The following is a 19,907-nucleotide window of genomic DNA, read 5'->3' as shown; positions in this document are numbered from 1 at the left end:
ATTATTTTGGTATATACGGAACTCCAATCCTCTCCAAGAATGTAAGCTCCTTAAGGCCAGGAACTGTCATTTTTCATCTCTGCATGCAGCTAGCATACTGAAATAGCAGTTTTTAACATATCGGTTGAATTGAATACCTCTAAAAGATTCCCTCTGCATCCACAGATAATTCTCTTATGCAGGAAATATAATATATCTCATATTTTTCCTACAATCTCTTGGTAGGAAAAGCAGGATGAACATTTACCACATTTAAAGCTCCCACTGGGACAATTCTGTACAAACCTCCCAGCACACTGACTGCTCAACAGATCGATCACTCTCTCCCTTTCTTTCCTTTCTTCTCCCCCTATCCCTCTTTGTTTAAATATAGGCAGGCATTTAGTAAATAAGATGATCCATATCAAATGTTGGTTGCCTTTTAAAAGGGGTGTGGCCAAATCCATACCCCTCCTTTGTGGCATGTTTACGTGAAACTGTTGACTGACTTGCTGGTGACAGGTAAAGTGGGAGAGTAAGCTCAAGGGGTGAGGTGGGGCAGAACAGTTTTCATGCCAAAGAAAATGAGCTTAAAGGACATTTTGGGGGGTAGCCAATCCTGTGGCATAGTTTCTTTTTCTATACAGTTATCACTTCTCACTTGGAATTTGTCTCTATTTTAAGATTCTGAGTTGTGAATTCCTTGAGAGCTGGAACCAGTTTTTGCCTTTCTTTATATTCCCAGGGCCTGGTACATAGCAGGCACTTAAATGCTTTTTTTCTTTCTTTCTTTCTTGGGCATAGAGATCATTTAGTCTAACTCCATTTTATTTGTTGGGGAGAAAACTGAAGCCTCTACTTAACTTAAATGAAGTTAAGTGATTCACCCAAAAAGTTACACTGGTAGTAAATTAACAGAGCTCAGATTGAAATGCTAGTTGCTCCACATTAGTTACAATTCTATTTGGGAGAAAAAAAGTAATTATAATTGCTCTCTTTTAAATATACCCTAAAATCTAAATAGGCTCTTATGTACTCTAACAGAATGATTTGTTTTATGTGGTTTCTAGATTATTAATGTAACTCTAAAAAAAATTAAAAATGAGGACAGGTGGCAAAAGGTGTCCAAAGCACATAGCAGATGACTTGGGAGGGGTGGGGTAGGGTGAGGATCTTCAGTTAAATATCCTGAGTACCTAAATCAACTTTTGATCCTCTGATACCCTCTACAGCATGAAGCAAGGATTCTACTTGAGATACTTACAAGGTTAAGTAATTCTATACAGAGGAGAGGGAGGTCCTTTAGTATTTTAAACCCTCTGAGTACTCACTCAAATTTGTAAAATCCATTTTGATAGGCACTGAGTAGCAAAATGGGTGAGAAATACAATCCCATGCTCCAAAGTGATATGCAGCCTAAAGAAAGTCCCACAAATCGTTAGCCTCAAAGTGTCCAGTTGCCTGCTTACACTGGGCGCCCTGGACAGCCTGCCAAGAAAACCAAACAACCAGGAGGAATGCCTTCTACAAGATTACATACACACAGCCCTACAGCCCAAATGCCATGCTTTTGTTTACTGTGGATTCAAGCCTTTTAGCCTCAATTAAAGCCCCAAGTGTCCAACAAATGGAGCACAGAAGGATTAATAAAAGCCCGAGTCAATCATCAGTCTTAGGGTGCTGCTGACTTTTTGTCCTCCCCTTAAGTGACTCAAAGTTTTAGCTTCCACAGTGGCATACAGTTCAAGAAGTAATTGCCCTGTCTTAACGAAGCAAAAACAGAAACCTCATGTATTCCTTATTTTAAAACAAAACCAAACCTGTAATCGTGGCTAAAATTAGGACAAAGTCCTGGGAATGCAGGTAGCTTAGGCAATCTAAATTTCATGCTATTAAAAGCACAGACATACACAGACATCACAATAGCTTTAAAAAAGTAGACTTACAGACACGCGTATCTGGGTTGCTCCAATAAAGAGACAAAAACTTTCTCCTTAGAGAAAAAAAACCGTAAAAAAATATGTTGCAGAAGCCATATACCTGTTTAAATAACCCCTGGGTGGACTTCTGCCCCCAGAGCAACCCAGGAGACACATTCTTCTCACAATCCTCGACTTTGAACCTTAGTCACACCAAACTGATTTGATGACTAGAGTTGGTGGGAGACGACAAGGTCAGTGACCTTAATGAAAGTGAGATCCTTTTACTCTGCAAGTCCACAGACTGGTTTTGTACAATGACTACTTTGGGAATGAGTCATTATGACAAATTTTCCAAGTTAAGGCTCAAGTAAGAATTCTATCTTTTAAAAAAAAAAAGCTTCATCCATCTCCACGTTGGGAGTGTCTTCTAGAAAAGGGGTAGGAAATAATTTCAGATACTTTTAAATATACCCTGAAGTCTAACTATGTTCTCATGTGTTATAATGGAATGATTCATTTTATGAAGTTTCTGGACTACTAATTTAATCAAAAAGTAATAAATGAGGACAGGTGGCAAAAGCATCCCAAACGCATACCAGATGACATTGGGGGAAGGAGGAGGTGAAGCTTCAAAGTTAAACATCCTGACTGAGTGCCTACATCAACTCTTGATTCCATGATATCCATAATGGCATGAAACAAATATTAAAAATAATTAAGAAGACACTTCTTAAGTACCCCTTCAGTTGGCCCTCTTCGTTCTAAACATTTTCCAGATGACTCCTGGAATATGGTTGCCCAAAGTTGTTTACCATGACTTGCAAGTGAATTAGATTTAAGTGAGGCAGGGCTGTGCAGAGACATCAGCCTCACTCTCCTCCAGAGTCACAGGAGTCCACTAGCAGATATATGTTGGGGTGACTGGCATGACCCTGGATGCAGGAGAAGACCAATGCCTTTTTATGCTAAGGTCTTTCCCAGGTCTGTTTGTCTGATACAATGCCCATTCAGTGATTAAAGACTAGGTAAGAATGGAGGCAAAAGATGGCCTGGTTTGCCTTCTCAAAAGAATCAGTCTGGGAAGAGGAGACCCCCAGGGTTTCTGGCCAGAACAAAAACAACTGCTGTTTACACTCACCCAGAACCATCAAAACCCAAAAAATAAGCAAGTGAAGCTTGGGCTGGGACCTATTATTGGCCAATCAGTGAGAGCCAGACCTATTTTGGTTTAAAGGCATAGTCAAGTAGCTCCATTTGAATCCCAATGGACTTTACCAAAGCCTGGCTTACCAGAGCTATACTTCAAGAAATCATGAATGGGGGCAACTAGGTGACATAGTAGATAGAACTCTGGCCTTGGAGTCAGGAGGACCTGGGTTCAAACCCCACCTCAGACACTTAACACTAGCTGTGTGACCCTGGGCAAGTCACTTAATCCCCAGTTGCCTCATCAAAAAAGAAAGAAATCATGAATGAAAACTACCTGAGACAAAACAGCTAACTGTTCCAATTTATCAAAAGGAAAAAAAAAAGACAGAATAAACAAATAAGGAAGAAAGAAAAAAAAACAGCCCTAAGTGGCATGTTATACTGAACGGACTAGGTCTGTCTGGAGATGTAGTTGCAAACCTTCTCAGAATATAAATATGCATCTGTTTTGGATTATCTCAGGGTGACAGACAGGAAAGCTGGGCAGTGTAGGGAGGCACTGAGGTTGAGGAGCAAAGGATGCTATTTTGTGTGTTTGGCAAGGGTGCCTCAGAGCAGGCAGTGTGGGGCAGTGGAAAGAACACTGATTAATTACTTTGTAGGAGGAGGATCCAGGTTCAGATCCAGCAATATGGCTTAGTGCCCAGTGAGCTACACTTGAGCATCAGGACAACCTGGATTTAAATCCCACTTGTATACCAGCTGGGTGAGGATGGGAGTAGGTCACCACAATTTTTTCATCTGTAAAATGGGAAAGTTGGAGTATTGGAGTAGATGATCTAAGAAGTCCCTGCTTTTAGCTCCAAATCTATGATCTCATGAAAAGGGCTGTTAAAAAAGAAAAGAAATGGGCTAAGTATAATGGAATGAGATATGTGAGGTTAGGGAATAGTGGAAAAAGGGAAGTCCCAAGGTAAGAAGGAACTCTGTGTAGTAGACAGAATACTACAGTACCTGGAATTAGAAGCCTAATTCTAGGTCCTGTTCTAACAAGACAGGTGACCTTGGATAAATTGCTTCTGTTTGATGTTGGTTTTTTTCATCTGTGAAATTAAGGAGTATTCTGTAGATCATTTTTAAGGTGCCTTAAAGGGTAGAAGAAATGGGAGAGTTATGGGAGACAAGAGAAGAGGCCTAGGGAGAGTTAAAGGTAAATTAAACCATCAAGAGGAAATATTAGATTTAAAATTTCAAATTTTTTTTAAACTGTAAACCAAAGTATAATTAAAGATCTGAAAACATCACACGTTTAAAAAAATTTGGAAACAGCAGTAAGACACTTCTTGGAACTATAAATCTAGAGGATAACCTATGAAGCAAAGCATTCACCTGGCCTCTCTACCAGGTGGTCAGACTGGATTTGGGAAGAAGCCTGGAAATGCTGAGAATCCGTGTTTTTTTCTTGCTGACCTTGTGGTACAAATGGATCTATAACCAGATTACATTTTATTTACATATCTTACACAATACTTTTAGTTTCTCATAGCTTAGAATCACTCATTTAGAGGTGGACAGGATATTAGAAACCACTCAGTCCAATACCCTCATTTTAGAGTTGAGGGAACTGAAACTTAGTTTAAATAACTTAATAATAATAAGGTCATAGAGGTTGTTAAGAATTAGAGGCAGGATATGAACCCAAGTCTTCCTTCCTTCAGGTCCAAGAGCAACTCTCAACCTGTCCTAACTAAGCTATTTTATACTTCTGAAATATTGAGGGGACGGAGGGAGAGAGGGAGAGAGACAGAGAGAAAAGAAAGAATTTATATCGCTCTACTAGAATGTAGGACTACTAGGTGGGAGCCGTATATACAGCACTGGGCCTGAAGCACACTCATCAAAAATCTGGCCTCTGACACTTACTAGCTGTGTGACCCTGGGCAAGTCACTTAACCCTATTTGCCTCAGTTACTTCATCTGTAAAATGAGCTAGAGAAGGAAATAGCAAACCACTCTGGTGTCTCTGCCAAGAAAACCCCAAATGGGGTATAGAAGAGTAGGCCAAATGACCAAACAATTAAAACTTACTTTCCCTAAGGTGAGAACTATGTCTTACTCAGCCTTGAGACTCCAAATTGCTCTCCACATAGCAGATATTTAAAGGAGGTAGGTAGGACACTGGTAGAGGCAGAATGTGTGTGGGACCAGATACCGACAACCTCAGTTCAAGTATTTATTAAGTACTTAATAAGCATAGTAGGTGCTTAATAAAATCTAAGCTGAGGAACTTACATTCCACAAGAGGCATGTACATAAGCAATTATTAAGTTCATAAAATAATTTCCAGGGGGCAAGTACGCTAAGAACTGGAGGAAGGAAAGATGAGAGTCTAAATGATATAAGGCTGTCAGGAAAACAATATACATGAGGATTACAACAGCACAAAAGAAAAGAACAGAAAACAAAACAAAAACCTGAAGCTAAATCGTGTTTGTGACCAATCTTCATCCTTCAGGTGAGATAAGGAAAAGTACACCCCTTCTTTTATTGGAGAGAAGAGGTACTAAAGGTGTGGAGTAGTACATACACTGACACTGGGGGCTTATGTGTCGGTTGGTTTTGTTTAACTATATTTTTTCTTTATTACAAGAGAAGGACTATAATGACAGAGAGAAAGGAGAGGGTTATATCCAAAAATGACTGGAATGTAAAAGCAAATGGCACCAATAAAACTTTTTTTAAAAAGTGATGTAAGGTTGGCAACCTCCAGATGTACAGGACATTTCAAAATGCCATACCTTCAAGACCACCACCCTCAGGGTACTTCAACCTCCCTCTCCTCCCACCCCCCACTGATGGCTGGCCAATGAAAAGAGTTTGTGTGTGTGTGTGTGTGTGTGTGTGTGTGTGTGTGTGTGTGTGTGTGTGTATTTATATAGTATTTAGCTGACAACTTCCCAAAAGTCCACGAGAACTTCAGAACTGGACATAAGTTGTTTTTTTTTTAACTGTCCAGGTTTACCTATTTGTTTTATGTCCTGAGGTAAGCCTCTTAAACCTCTGGTCCCTCCAATTCTTCACCCTAGAAATCCTCCACCCCCATATCCAACTAAATCACCCACCCAGCAGCTAACACAGTGGATGTTTTAAAGATTAGATTTTCAAAGAACAAAGGAAACAAACACTTATAAAAGCGCTCAGGTACTATGTGAACATTGCTGTTACATTCCTATTCCGTAAATGTTGCTGTTACATTCCTATTCTAAGTCATACCTGCTTTGCTCACAAAAGCCCTGACCTCCAATGGCCCCCCCCCAGTGGACTCAGAAAAGGCAGGAACGGTTCTTTGGACATAAGGAAAGTGCTGGCTTTCTTTATAGTTAAATCCATTCATCACCCACTGATGAATGAGCATCAACCAGATATTAAGCTTTATGAGAGGGCTGTTGTTGTTGACTCTTTGTGACCCCATTTGGGGTCTTCTTGGCAAAGATACTAGAGTGGTTTCACATTTCCTTTTCTAGTTCATTTTACAGATGAAGAAACTGAGGGAAACAGGATGAAGTGACTTGCTTGGGGTCACACAGCTAATTAAGTGTCTGAGGCCAGATTTGAACTCATGAAGATAAGTCTTCCTGACTCTAGGCCTGGCACTCTATCCACTGCACCACTTAGCTGCTCCTGGGAGGGCTGACTCTCTTTTAACTAATCTTGCAAATCTATTATACCAACACATACCTAACAGCATGGGCTTAATCAACAAGTTGATGCAAATCAAAATCAATTTAACAAACATCAAAAGTCTACAAGACTGCACTACATACTGGAGTAAACACAAATATTAGGTAGGCAAGTAGATACCCTCCCCTCATAACTTACAGTCTAGTAGAGGGATCTGGCACATAGTAATAACTCTCATGCACAATAAATAAACGCATCAGAGAGACGCAAAACCAAGGACAAGAAAGGGAAGGGAAGATCACTGGGAGAAGACAAGGTAGTGTTTGGAGTTGAGTTGTAAAGGAATTTGTTGGGTGAGGGAGTCAGGACACCAATTACGCACTGCAGGGAATATAGTGACACATATTGGGAGAGGGAAGATAGCACCCCCAAAAAAGGAGAGAGTACTACTTGGGTCCAAGGTTCGTATTTGAGCTGGTATTAATTTAAATGCAAAAGGAAATGAGTTAAAAAAAAAAACCAACAACAACCAACCTTCTATCCAAGAGCATTCGCACAGCAAAAACCTTCTCTGGCCCAAGTGGATGATTTGGAGACACAATTTAAACTAAAAGGACCTTGGTTTTTTTCCCCTATGATGGCCAGCTCTCTCCTTGGTTGCCAGAGCCACCCCAAAACAAATGCCCATTGATATTCTACAGAGGTTCACAGCCTCATCTCCAAAACAGAACCAGTCCTTGGACTGCTCAGATTTTTTAAAAAAAAAATCAATCCCTTTCAGAATTCATTCACTCAGAGAGCTGATTCTGATTTAAATATTTGTCTTTTCTTCTACAGAAAATTTTACCTACATCTATTAATCCCATGTTCTTCCAAGACCAAATCATAAGAGATGGATAATTCAATTTAAGAAGGATTTATTAAATTTGCCTGCATGTAAGCAACCATGGGTACAAACACAGAAACAAAATGGTACTTCTTGTACCTGTATAGCTGGCATAGGGAGTTTTCACAGACAGCAAGCTCAAAATGAAAAGTGAGTGACACTATGGTCAAGAAAGCTAATTTGGGGGCTTCGAGAGGTCCAGAAGTAGGGAGACAGATGCAGCACTGTGCCTTAGTCAGGCTGCATTATGAACAGCACCATGCTCTATCCAAACACCATACTTTAAGAAGAATGTTGGTCAACTATCAGGTTAACAAAGCACTGAGATTATGCCATATGAGGATAAATTGGAAGAAATGTGGATGTTTAGCCCAAAGAAGAGATTTAGGGAGAATAGTATAGCTATCTTCAGTATTTGAAGGACAATTTTGTGAAAACAGAGATTAACTTGTTCTTCTTGGATTCAGAAAGCAGAAGCAGGGGCAATGAGTGGAATCTGCAAAGGGACTTGACAGGAGGGCAATTGAGTGGTTCATTTGATAGAGTGCTAGATCTGGAATCAGGAAGACCCAAGTTCAAATCTAGCCTCAGACACTTACCAGCTGTGTGGCTCCAGGTAAGTCATTTAAACTCAGACTTGCCTCAGTTTCCCCATCTGTAGAATAGGGATATTAATAGCACCTACACTTCCCAGAACTGTTACGAGGATCAACTGATATCATGTTTGTAAAGTGTTTTGCAAACCATAAAGCACTATGTAAATGCTAGGCATTATATAAGGAAAAACTTCCTTGCCATTAGAGCTATCCATAAAACAGAATGAGGCTGCCTTGGGAGGGAGTGGGTTCCCTCTCCTTAGAGGTCTTCAAGTAAAGTTGGAAGATCCTTCTAGGTATGTTAGATATGAGGGGATTCTTGTTCAAGTCTGGGTTGGACTAGATGACGTGGTTCTGTGGGGCACATGCCCAGACACTATAGGACAGGGTATTTTGTTCTAGTCTTACAAGAAGTCAATGATGGACTCTTTAGAATTGTTAGCTCCCGGCTTCTTAGAACACGAAATGGCCAGATGTAAGGGCAGTCATTCCAATTTTAACAATATTGTACAGTGTCATGGGTATGAAGCTAGGGAGTTAGGTCATATATACTAAGGCATCAGATCCTTTTTCCCCACTTCTACATATCAGTTTCTCCAGGGAGAATAAGAAAAATAGTATCATCTTCCCCTATCATCAGGGTGTTGTGAGAACAAATGAGCTCATGCCTATAAAGTGCTTTGAGATCTTTAGATGAAAGGCACTTTTTAAGTAGGAAACACCTTATCATTATTTATTATTACTACCCTGTTCACACCTCAGATTAAAATCCAACAGTGGGATATTTTCATAATCAGATGGTAAGAACCACATGGTTATTAAAGCATAGACAGAAAGACTACAGCCGCTTATAAGGAAGCATCTGGGAAGAAAGCTGAGAGCCATTGTCATTTGTTAGGACTATATGAGAAGGCTTGCAACGAGACCAGGGTAGATAGGGAAGGTTAAAGGTACAGGAGGATTAGTGCTTCATTTCATGTCTCAGGATTAATGTTGAAATTCTAGGCAATGTGCAGAGGGAGTTGGAGGGAACTGTGCATCTAAGTAAGCCTTTCTTGCCTTCTTGCCTTAGGGAGGTAGAGAGTTCCCTCTTATTACTAGAGGTCTTCAATAGGCTTAAAAAGTCCACTCCAGAAAGCAAGCCCAATAACACCTGCTTGTTTCTGAAGTTGTTCAAACACAAACCTGTATTTTCCTTCCATGATGAGGAAGGAGGAAAAAAGGAGAAGAAAGCAAGACATGGTAAAATACTTATGGTGCTATCAACACAGCCAGACTAATTTTCTTTCGGTCACATAACATATATTCATTAGGGTCTCTTACACACAGTCAAAGTTAGTCTTGGGCGCTATGGGGACACAGCAAATTGTTTAATCTGCCCAAGGAGATCAGTAGGGAGGACTCCTTTACAAATATCTCCATTACAAGACAACGGGGGAAAGCTCCAGGAGAGAGGAGATACAAAGAAACTCAGAAGTATAGAGGGGGAATCAATCATTCCTCCAAGGGTGATCAAAGATGGACGAGAGCTGGACCTTAAAACAAAGGAAAATTTTCAATAGGTGAAGACTGTGGGTCCAAAGGCAGGAAGAAAACAGCATGAGCAAAGAGTGAAAGGTATTTTAAAGCTCAGTTCACATGCTAAAAAGGGCAAGAAATCCAGATTAGCTTCAATATAGGATTTCTGTTGGTGAATTCCAGGTAGGCCTGCCTGGGAAAGACCAGGCTTTGAAGGGTCGAGAACACCAAAATAAGGTTTTTCAGAAGTGGTGTTTGAGGAAGATTTATCTGGGATCAGGATTCGGAATAGGCTGAGGTAGAGGACAGATTTGCAAAGAAGGATATGAGTAAAAAAAATAAAAATTTTAGAAGAGGATATAAGTTAGGAGGGATAGAATTGTTTTTTGGGGGGCAGCTAGGTGGTGAAGTGAATAGAACACTGGGCCTGGAGTCAGGAGGATGTGAGTTCGAATCCAGCCTCAGACCAGACACTTGACAGTAGCTGTGTGACCCTAGGCAAGTCACTTAACCCCGATTGTCTTAAAAAAAATAAAAATGAAGGGAAAATTTTAAAAATCATTTATTTTTAGTTTTCAACATTCACTTTTGAGATTTTGAGTTCTAAATTTCCCCTCCATCTTCTGTCCCCTTCCCAAGACGGCGTGCAGTCTGATATAGGCTACACATGTATGATCATATTAAACAAATTTCCACATTAGTCATGTTGTGAAAGAAGAATCAGAACAAAAGGGGAAAACCACGAGAAAGAAAAAACAAAACAGAACAACAAAAAGAAATAGTATGCTTCAATCTGCATTCAGACTCCATAGTTCTTTCTCTGGATGTGTATAGAATTTGCCATCATGAAGTCTTTTGGAATTGTCTTGGATCATTGCATCATTGAGAAGAGCTAAGTCTATCAAAGTTGGTCATCGCACAATGTTGCTGTTGCTGCATACAGTGTCCTGGTTCTGCTTGCTTCATTCAGCATCAGTTCACACAAATCTTTCCAGGTTTTTCTGGAATCCATCTGCTCACCATTTCTTATGGAATAATAGTATTCCATTACATTCATATACCACCACTTGTTCAGCCATTACTCAACTGATAGGCATCTCCTCAATTTCCACAGAATTGTATTTTTTTTTAAGAACAAGAAGGGACCTTAGAGATTGATCTAGTCTAGTCCTCTCATCAGGAAAATAAGGAAATTGAAGTTCAAAGAACTTGTATGAGTTTTTTGTTGTTCAGTTATTTCAGTGAGCCCATTTGGGGTTTTCTTGGCAAAGATACTGGAGTGGTTTGCCATTTCCTTCTCCAACTCATTTAACAGATGAGGAAACTGACGTTAAACAGGGTTAAGTGGCTTGCCCAGGGTCACACAGATAGTAATTTGTCTGAGGCCAGATCTGAACTCAGGAAGATGAGTCTTCCCGACTTCAGGCCTAGCACTCTATCCACTCAGCCACCTAGCTGCCTCATATGAGCTACACAAGGTAATATAGTTATATCAGGTTTGGGGATTTTTAGCACAAAACCACTCACTGTATCATCATGCCTTTAATACTATTCAAGGAGGTAAAGACTTTCAGTGAATGAAAATGGTAGAAGGAGGAATGGAAAGAGATGAATTCCAAAGACACAGAGAGAAATCAACAGACAAATGCTGACCACAAGGTTCTGAACCTGGATGTTTGGAAGAATAATACTACAATTAAATGAAATGTGGAACTAAGTCAAAAGGAAGAGGACTTGATTTATTTTCTTTAGTTTTTGGAGGGAAGATGAGTTTTAAATAACAGGCATGATTAGCTTGAGGTACCCACTGGCCATCCAGTTGTAAATGGCCAGTCAGCAGTTAGAATTCTGAACTAAAGCTCTGGAGATAGAGCAGGCCTAGGCATACAGATGTGGCAATTTTCTAAAACTAGCAAATGATCCCTGACAGTATTGGACCACAGAACCTTGGAGAACATCTACATTTAGGTAATAAGGATCACCTAAAAGACAAAGAGACAGAAAAGGGATGACTGAAATAAGATGAGAATCAGGAAAGTTTTGTGGAACTAATCGATACATTTGTTAAGCACTTACTATATATGTCAGGTACTGCAAATACAAAGGGGAAAAAGAAAAGGCAAAGACCAATTCCTCACCCTCAAGAAGCTTGCATCTTAAGCTAGAGGAGTAGAGTTTCAAGAAAAGGGTGTGATAGACAGCATCAGATGCTAGAGGCCAAAGATCAAGGCTGAGAAAAGACCAGCTGAATTTGTTGACTAGGAGATCAATGATAACCACCTTCAAGATCCATATAACAAGGAGATGTCACATGCAAGAAGAAGTACTCCTAGTATTCCTAGGCCTTGGTAAGCAGAACCAGGAGCAATGAAGAGTTGTTAAAGAGGCCGTTTTTTAGGTATAATAGAAGGAAAATCTTTCCGATAATTAGCTCTCCAAAATGGAATGGGCTGCCTTGGAAGGTAGTGAGCTTCTCCTTCACTCGAGGTCTTCAAGCAAAGGTTGGCTGATCACTTGGGTTTGAAGCACTGGGGGTTCTTGTTCAGATGCAGTTTGGACTAGGTGCCTGAGATTTTGTAGGTAAAGGAGATTAAGAAGGCAGTGAGGTGATTAAGTGCAAACTACTTGAAAAGATTGGCAATAAAAAGAAAAGCATATGGGTCAAGTAGTTGGCAGACAGAATCAAGGAAAAGAATTGTTTTTAAAGACAGAGACTGGAGCATGTTTTGTACATAAGTTAATAAGCACTGAGGTGTTTGATAGGGGATAGGGAGGTGAGGAGATAATTAATGGCACAAAATCCTAAAAAGGGCTAGGAGAGCATAATAGTAGCTCCCATTTTTATGGCATTTTATACCCTTAACAAGTCACATTCTTCACAACATTTCTGTAAAGATTATGTAGTGGTAAAAATTACCATGCACATTTTTTACAGATGAGAAAACTGAAGCTCTGAAGAGCACAGGAGTTGAGTTGCCCTAAATCACAAAAGCTAGTAAGGGTTAAAAACAAGGAATCCATCCCAAGTCTTCTAACTCGAAGCCCACAGCTATTGCTACTACTCTGGCTGCCTTGATGGGGCTGGCTACCCAGGTGGACCATCTTCTTCTAGGACTCTTCTTCACAGAACCCCTCAATGTAAAATGATAACCAATTCCTGCAGCTTGACATGTGCTTCACTCCCCCCACCCAACAACTCTTCCATTCTAAGTCAGACTCAACGTCTTCCCCCAAGACGTAAACTACCTATGCCTTCTTTGTGCCTTTGCTCCTGATATTCCCAAGACTTATTCTACCCTCTAAAGGAACAACATTCCCCTCTCGTTAGACTTAAAAGGTATAAAGGACCTTAGTTCCTCTAGTCTGATGCCTTCATTTTAAAGCTGAGGAAACTGAGACCCAGAGAAGAGATTAACCAGGGTCACGTGCAAATATCAGAGCTGAGATGTGAACCCTGAGCCCAAGTTTGATACTCTTTCCATCACACTCCCCAGCCTGTTAAGGTAGCCAGGTAGTAGTGGATAGAGTTTTAGTCCTAGAATCAGGAAGACCTGAGGTCAAAATACGACCTTAGACACTTAATGCTGTTTTATCCTAGGCAAGTTACTTATCTCCTCTTGTCTGCTTCAGTTGCCCATCTGTAAAATGGGGATAAAAACAGCATTTATCTACTAGGGTTGTGGTAAGGATCAAATTAAATATTTGTAAGGTGCTTTGCTTAGCACAGTGCCAGGTACACAGTAGCAGTTGTATAAATGCCAATTCCTTTCTCTTCCTCACTTGTTTTTTGTCCAATTATCCTAAGCCTACTCATTTTCCAAGTCCTTGCTCCACCATGAGGTCTTCTCAGACAACTCCTACTCATTGTAATGTTTCCATCCTCTGTACTTCTCTAGCATCTTTTGCTTGAACAGCACATTTTGTGTATAACATAAGCCGCCTTGTATTATTAGTTACTATTTCCTATACTCAATCTCCTATCCCCAGCCAGACCAAACTCCAAAATGAACTCTTAGTTAAGATTTGATATATAGTATGACCTCACACATCTCTCATAGGGAAGATGGAAAGAGACGAATTAGATAATATTAAAATCAGATTTACATTTGTTTGTATTGGTGACTTGACTAAAGGCATAGATCAAATTTACACATGAGAGGGGTTCTAAAACTGGGAGTTAACTCAGTGGAAAACAGAATTAGCATCTAAAAAGGATCTGACAGGCCCAAGACACTGAGTTGAATTGAATAAGATAAAATTCAGTAGGAACAAATGTAATAAAACAAATTTTATACTTGGTTCCTAAAAATCAACTTCACAAGTATAAGACGGGGGAGACAATAGCTACTTGGAAAACAATTATCTGGGTATTTTAGTGGAACAGAATTGTATAAATCAGCAATGAGATATGGCACCCAAAAAGCTCATGTGATCTTGGTCTTAAGCATCAAGAAATAGGAAGTATAAGGAGGTGATTGTTTCACTGTTTTACACCCTCATCAAACCTCACTTCTGTGGCTTAAAAAGGACCCTGATTAACAGAAGAGTATTCAGGAGAACAATCATGATGGTATAGGGAGGGCCTTGAATTGATGTCAGAAGATCAGCTGTGGATTCATCCCTGAGAAAAGAAAACTCAGGGAGACATGATAACTGCCTTTAAGGATATGAAGGGCTGGCATGCACAGGAAACTTGTTCTGTCTGGCCCCAGAGGTCAGAGAACAAGGAGTATCAGAGAAGTCAAGTCAGGCTTGATGTTGGGAAAAACTGTCTAAAAATTGGAGCTGCCCCAAAGGGAAAGGACTGCTTTAAGAGATGGGCTCCCCCTCTTGGAGGTCTTCTAGCAGAGGTGAATGACCACTTGTCAGGTATGTTATGGTGGGAATTTCTTTCATGAATGGGTTGGATTAGAGTGGCAGCTTCTGAGGAACCATCCAACTCTCAAATTTTGTGAAAGGTAGAGACTAATCCCTTACATTCTCCATAGGACCTCATACACATGTTGTTTCTTCCATGGAACTATTGTCTCATTGATGGGGGTATCCTCTTCAATGAGGTCCATCCCCTAAGATCTCTTCTCCTTTTCCTGGATAAATTCCTCAAGAAAGCAATCCACGCAGTGGCCTCACTTTCTCTCTTTTATTTTTATTTACTTATTTACTTGTTTTTTTGGCCATTGTGACACTTTTATTGACAAAAATAATCCAGCAGACAATATTCACAGATGGCAACCACGGCGACCACCCTTTCTGCAAGTACTGTCAGAGGGATTGGAGTGACATCCTCAATCTGCCCGATCTTCATTCCAGAACATGCCAGGGCTCTCAGGGCAGATTGTGTGCCAGGGCCAGGGGTCTTGGTCCTATTTCCCCCTGTGGCCCAAAGTTTGATTTGAAGGGCAGTGATACCTAGTTCTTTACATCTCTGGACAACATCCTGAGCGGCCAACATAGCAGCACAGGGAGAAGATTTGTCTCTGTCAGCCTTGACCTTCATCCCACCAATCACTCAGCATACAGTTTCTTTGCCAGAGAGATCAGTCACAGGGACAAAGGTGTCGTTGAAGGAAGCAAAGATATGGCAGACACCAAACACATTCTCCCCCTCTGCAACTTGAGGTCCAAGGCTGATGACCTGCTCTTCCTTCTTTTCCTTCCCCTCGCGAGGTGTCATTTCTGCTCTTCCACTTAGGCCACCCAACACCGGAAAAGCCACTTTCTCTCTTTTAAAATTTCTATGCTATGGCTTGCATCCTTATTCACTCAACTGAAACAGCTCTCTCCAATGTTACAAATGATTGCTTCACTGCTAAATCTCATGGACTTTTCTTCAGCCTCATCCTTCTTCACCTCTCTGCAGACTTTGAGACTGTTGATTCCTCTACTCCTCTGCTGTAGACTCTCTTCTCTCTAGGTTTTTGTGACATTGATCTCTCTTGCTTCTTTTCCTCCTACCTGTCTGAACCACAGTGTCCTTTGCTGGATCTTCTCCCAAGTATTATGCCTACTGAACATTACTGTCCCCTAAGACTTTGTCCCCCTTAATTCTAGCGCCATCCCTCTGTTTATTATCTCAAATTTATCTGGTATATACATTTGCACATAGTTGTTTGCCCAGCTTTCAGATAGAGCTTAAAAAACAATTAAGTAAAACCTGAAGTCTGAGGCATCATCCCCTCTGGACTAGAACCTGATGATAATAATAAGCTGTGGGGCAGCTAGGTGGCGCAGTGGACAGAGCACCAGCCCTGGAGTCAGGAGGACCAGAGTTCAAATCCAGCCTCAGATACATGATACTTACTAGCTGTGTGTGATCCTAGGCAAGTCACTTAACCCCAATTACCTCACCCCACCCCCACAAAAAAAAAAGAAAAGAAGACCATGAATTATTGTTACCTATGTTGTCGTGTTTTTTTTGTTTATTTTGTTAAACACTTCCCAATTACATTTTAATCTGGTTCAGGCCCACAGTTGGAGTTTTGCTGGCCAGAAGAGGCCCAACCTTTGCTGTAGAAGGCAAGATTTTCACTGACATTTCCCCCATTATCAAAGTTCCTGACCCAAACCAAAATGATACATACACAGTATTTCAAACTAGGTTAACTTAATAACATTTAATGGAGACCCTCAGAAGACAAGCTTTAATGAATAGCTAATTATGCTGCATAATTAGCATACTAATGCTCAAACTGGTATTTAATCAATATTGGATTTAATCAATATTGGAAGATGATTTGGTTTACATTTAGCCATACCTCTCAGACAGGACAATGCTATAAATGGGATATAAAAAGGATGTTTTGTTGGGGGTTGGAAGTGATAGGAAAATTTACATCCAGGATATATAATTTTTAAATTATCCTAATGACTCAATGTTTATATGAAAGTATGCCTATGTTTTATTTTAAACATCCCCATACAACTTAATACATGACACTAATTTGATAAATAAGGGAAAAGTTCATAAAGGAAGCAAACTTCAATTCAGACCCTATCCAAATGATTAGAAATTTAGGATTCAGCAGGAATTGACACAACTTTATCATAAACAAATGTACCTTTATAATTTAAAAAACAAACAACTTAATAACTTAGGGAAAAAAGGTCAGGAGGTGTTCTCTACTGTGTGGATTGGTTGGGCAGAAATTAAAAAAATTTTAGAGACCCCAGCTAATCAATTTGCTCTAAGAGATGCAAAGCACAGATAACACACTGAATTCAGGTTTAAGTTTCATTCTCAAAAGCCCAGTGTGAGGCTTCTGCTGCATCAAGATACCATTCTCTGGGGAGGGGATGGTGTTCTAAATAAATAAAACAAACCAACTCCCCTAACTCCCACGACATTCCAAACTGCAGGGCTGCTCTGGCCTGCTGAAATAACTCCCTGACTGGAAGCTACCATAATAAGTATGCTTATTCCCATAAAGCTGATTAGTGTCATTTTCCTCAGCAAATACAGACTGGCAATACCACACAGTTTGGTTTATGTTACTATCTAGGATGCCTAGGACATGAGCAGCAATCTGCACGGAAGACGCAGCAGCCTTCCTTGTTTTATGTAAGTGCTGTTTATGCCAGAGACAGAATGAGGAATGGTGCATAGTCTAAAGACAGAGTCTAGCCCAAACACTGCACACTGGGTGCTGTCCACATGACCTGTTCTGAGAACACGTTCCGGGGGAAATGCTTATTTTTGCCCCAGTGCTTTTTTTAGGAAGCATTACTGAGCTTGCAGCCTCCTTTATTTGCTTCTGTTATCTGGAATAGTCTCCTTGGGGCAACTTTTAAATGAAATTTTCTGCCCTTCCCCCTCCCAGTCTGGTGAGGAGCCTCAAGGGATGAAGATACTACAGACAGGAGCTGTCAGATCATTCTCAGTACCTGACATGCCAGGTACCACGTTTATTCTAGTTTTCTTTTTGATGTTGTATACACATTTGTGTTGCCTACTATGTTTTTTTTTTTACAAATACTTAATATCCCTGCCTCCCACCCTCATCCCCAATTGAACAAAAAGAAAAGAAAATTAAATGCATAGGCCAGTAAAACAAACTTCCACAATGCCCAACTTCAAAAACGTGCATGTCATTGTGCATTTTAAGTCCATCACCTCTCTGGCAAGAGGTGGGTAGAATGCTTTGGTTGAAATCAGAGTTTACCATTGCACTGATCAAAGAGTAAAGTCTTTCAAAGTTGTTTTTCTTTATATCATTATTACATAAATTGTTCTCCCACTCATGCTCATTTAACTCTTCATCATTTCATAGGCCTTTCCAGTTTCCTCTGAAACCATCCATTTCATCATTTCTTGTAGCTATTCCCCATTAGATAGGCACTTCACTTAGTCTCCAGTTTGGACCTACTACAAAAAGAACTGCTATACATAATTTTATACATATGACTTTTTTCTAGTAGTGTCTACTATGTTTGGCAAGCCATTGTGCCCTTGTCTGGACAATCTGAGTACTGTGTTCAATGCAGCACACCATATTTTAGGAAGAACATGTAGCCAACCAGCTTAGGCTCTGATGAAGAATTTGAATAACTCAGTTCCTTTGTGGTATACCCGGATCTCCTAACTTCTAGTTCAATTCTCTTTCTCCCTATAATATCCTGTCTCTGGATCCCAGATACTTTCTGCTAAGGAGACAGATCTCATTTGGCCAGCCTGGGCAAATTCCCATTAGCAGAAGAAGATGCTTCCCTTTGAAGTAGCCTGCCATCTCTCTCACGTATGTATGGGAATGAATGAGAGCTTCTACCATCTTTGAACTCCTTAGGCTTTGAGAAAGGTGCTCCAGAAATAAACATATTATTATCTTGAATATTTCATTTCAAAAATACTTCAATACAGAACAAGTCCTGTTCCTAGTTCTCAACAGGAGGATCCTTAATAGAAAAGGCTAAATGATCATCAACGTAAATATTACTTACCTCATGCCACCTTCTATCCCTGAAAGCCTCCAACAAGTCCCATTCCCTATAGGCTCAAGACTAAACTTCTCAGTCTGCCTCACCATACTGTGGTCCTTACATAAAACCTCTGTTCTACCCAAGCATATCTTGTCTTCTCAACAACCTATGATCATGCCTCCATTTGAGCCTCTGACTATGTGATTCCCCTTGCCTGGAGTACCTTCTTCTAACAAGTACACTTCCCCCCAAGGGCTACCCAACTATCAGGACCCAGTTTCAATCCTATCTCATTCATAAAGCCTTCTCCAAATACTCTCATTCATTCATGTTACCCTGAACTACAGTGCTTATGGTATAGCAGTGATTCCTAAGGGATTTATGATGTCTGTCCAAGGGGTTTGAGCTAAAAATTCTTTAATGGTGTCTTAAGCAGTAAATAATTGCCCACTTGAGTTAAAAATATTTTCCTCTGTGACAACAAACATGTGCATGTTTGAAGCAACACAGCCTTGTTTCTGTAGTTACTCGAAACCATCATGATAGTGTACATAACTTTTGGTGTTTGATGTTGCACAGTGATTACATCAAATTCTGAATGCAATGTGTTCTTGAAGTTTCTAAACCTATCAAATTGTTTCCAAACCACCACAAGGGTTTGGATATTCCAGCACAAAACCCAACAGATTGTCAGATATATTCAGATACCCTCTTTTGTGTTTTGTACATGGCACCAGAGTAGCTCCCTTATTCCCCTATGTTACCCTGTAATGGTACCACATCAGCTGTGTAATCATATAATCAAGACGTCACACACAAATGTTAGGCTGTTTGAAAAACATGATTGCTGGGCGTGCCCAGCCATCAAACATCTTGAAACCATCACAGATTTGCAAAAACAAACCATTTCTTTCTGCAGGACATAATTTGTTCTGCACAAAACAGCCCTTATATTCCCTTTCATTGTAGTATTAAAGCTATTTTCTAACCCTCTCTCTACTTATGTTATTATTATTATATCTGTCCAATTTCCAAATGAAGTAGTTGGTAACACTAGTCAGTTATTCAACAGTTTCTATGAGAATGCAGTTGGTGTTAGCATTGGAAGAGAAGAAAGTCACATCTGAAGAGACTATTTCCTTTCAAAGGTTAGTTTACATACACAAATTATAAAAAATGAAGCAATATATGCAACTGAACTTTAAATACACTGATCATTTAATAGAATACTGGCTATTAGCCAGCAGAAAGATAAATATTTTA

The 19,907-nt window shown here is 40.0% G+C and overlaps 1 protein-coding gene and 1 pseudogene across 1 annotated transcript in view; both read right to left on the bottom strand.

Annotated features, from left to right (window-relative positions):
* FRMD1 (FERM domain containing 1) overlaps window positions 1-19,907 on the bottom strand; it is a 93,492-nt gene that overhangs the window by 55,567 nt on the left and 18,018 nt on the right. The gene's annotated exons all lie outside the window — the stretch shown is intronic.
* Window positions 14,951-15,405, bottom strand: LOC110196932 (small ribosomal subunit protein uS11 pseudogene; annotated as a pseudogene).

Source organism: Phascolarctos cinereus, unplaced genomic scaffold, assembly GCF_003287225.1.
Source record: "Phascolarctos cinereus isolate Bilbo 61053 unplaced genomic scaffold, phaCin_HiC Scaffold_5;HRSCAF=322, whole genome shotgun sequence".
Classification (NCBI taxonomy): Eukaryota; Metazoa; Chordata; class Mammalia; order Diprotodontia; family Phascolarctidae; genus Phascolarctos; species Phascolarctos cinereus.
Note: the sequence above shows the minus strand (reverse complement) of the source record. Positions and strands in the feature narration are given on the sequence as shown.